Raw genomic sequence first — 2211 nt, 5'->3', positions numbered from 1 at the left:
CAATGTGGATAATTATTTTGATTATTGATTCCATCATTAATGTGGTGATAATTATTTTTATTACTAAATTGATCAACAATTTTTTCACTATTTATTTGATCATTACTAATTTGACTATTAATATGATCATTAATAATCTGACTATTAATATTATTATTAATTTGTGTATTAATAGTATGATTATTATTATTATTTTAAGTGGAAGTGAAAATATATAGTGATATGAATAATAGTTTGAAAAAATCACGTGCATGGGATATTTACTTGTGACCTCTAAGCACCACTTAACGAGAAATACAATGTTAGCACTTTCTTGGAAATTTCTATGTACATTAATATCCCAGTTTTGAGAGGCATACTTATGCTTCTTATCTTTTTCCACCACCGTTTGACATATATAACCTCATCATCAAAGAATATTGTAGACTATCCCAAGCTTGTAGCATAAAATTACCAAACCAAGGGTCCTGGAAATTCGTCAACCAACGGTTCTCCCCATTGTGAAGTCTGAATTAGACATCACACTATTTGGAGTAAGATCCCCATCGAGCATATCGACTCGGTTGCCATTTATTCTTATAGATTTTCCTTGGCTCTAACAGTTAACAAAAGAGAAGAACATGCTACCCTTGAAGGTTTTTGTTATTAAGTAAAATTTCTAAGGCACATGTATCCAATGAAAATGATTATCTCCAATAGTGGAGTGTTGGAGCCACTCCTTTCTCCTCAAAAGAACTAACTTATCTCTCTAATTCCTTGTGGGAGGAGGCAAGGCAAAAATGTCCTTTGCTCATACAGAGAGGGTGTCTATATAGAATTTCCTATTGGTGGTGCTAGAAATCCATCAACCAAGGGTTCTCCCCGATGTGAAGTCCCAGTTAGACATCACACCATTTGGAATAAGATCCCCATCAAGTGTATCGACCTGGTTACCATATATTCTTATAGACTTTCCTTGGCTCTAACTTTGAACAAGGGAGAAGAAAATGTGTGTTCAAGAAGCAAGAAAGTGTGCCTAGTGATCGTTTAGTTGTAGTTTTCTCAAAGTTATTCTACTCGAAGGAAAGAGTAAAGTAAGTCTCTAAGAGACGAGTAATAGTAGCACCAAAGTAGAGATACAAGCAACCAAGAAGGATCCATCTAACATCCAGTGGAAGAGTCCACAAAATATACGATAGGAATGAAAACCAGTCAATGAGACATACATGTTAAGTATCATGTGGAATAGTCCACAAGGATTGGACAATAATAGCATCCATTACAACAAATTCTAAAGAAGAAAAGTTGTAAAATAACTGAAATAGTCCAAGTACTTTAGCATAGATGAAGGCAAACATGAATATACAAACATTGGCATAATATTCTTACAAATATTCATAATCCATGCACAAAGAACATGCTACCCTTGAAGGTTTTTGTTGTTAAGCTAAATTTCTAAGACACATGTGTCCAATGAATGTCATTATCTTCAATAGTGGAGCGTTGGAGCCACTCCTTTCTCCTCAAAAGGACTAGCTTATCTCTTTAATTCCTTGTGGGAGGAACCAAGGTAAAAAAGACGTTTTCTGATACAATGAGGGTGTATATATAACCAAGAGATGATTATTCACCTTTGTTGTAACTCTTTGACTACCCTCATCGGTGGAAGAGGGATCTAAACTAATTAAGGTGAGGAGAGGTTGTCCCTTTAGGGAATCATATATAAGACCTTCGACATTTGTTTTCCCATTTAGACTTTTCCCCTTGTCCTTCTCTACTTGAATGGATAAGTTTCAGAACATGGAAAAACAAAAACCCGAGTGCAGGCATGAGGTTTCCATAATAGACATGGAGGTCATGTTTTGACACAAGGCTTTCCTAACTTAAGGATTGTATTTTCCGTCAGAACATCATAAATCAAAATCTATAACCAAGACAAGAAGGACAAAAAGTTAGTCGAACGTTGTGGTGTTACAAAGTCATTTTCTATTTTTCCACACTCCCTTGGATCCAACAGAGAATCTTCATGGATCGTCCCACAAAATGAAAGGAAATACAACATACATCAACGAAACAAAACCAGAAGACAAGACAAAAATGTATAAAGAAAAACATGATGTGAAACTAGAACTAGAAAACACAAGGAAAACTACAACAAGCAAATGCAAGATGGATGTGTAGGTAAACTAAAATTAAACTAGACCCATTCCTAGCCTAACCAACTAGATGGTT

The sequence above is a fragment of the Pinus tabuliformis genome, chromosome 7, assembly GCF_031772625.1.
Source record: "Pinus tabuliformis cultivar Carrire ecotype Pingquan chromosome 7, CPIR1, whole genome shotgun sequence".
Lineage (NCBI taxonomy): Eukaryota > Viridiplantae > Streptophyta > Pinopsida > Pinales > Pinaceae > Pinus > Pinus tabuliformis.
The sequence above is the reverse complement of the archived record's forward strand: the minus strand, read 5'-3'. Positions refer to the sequence as shown.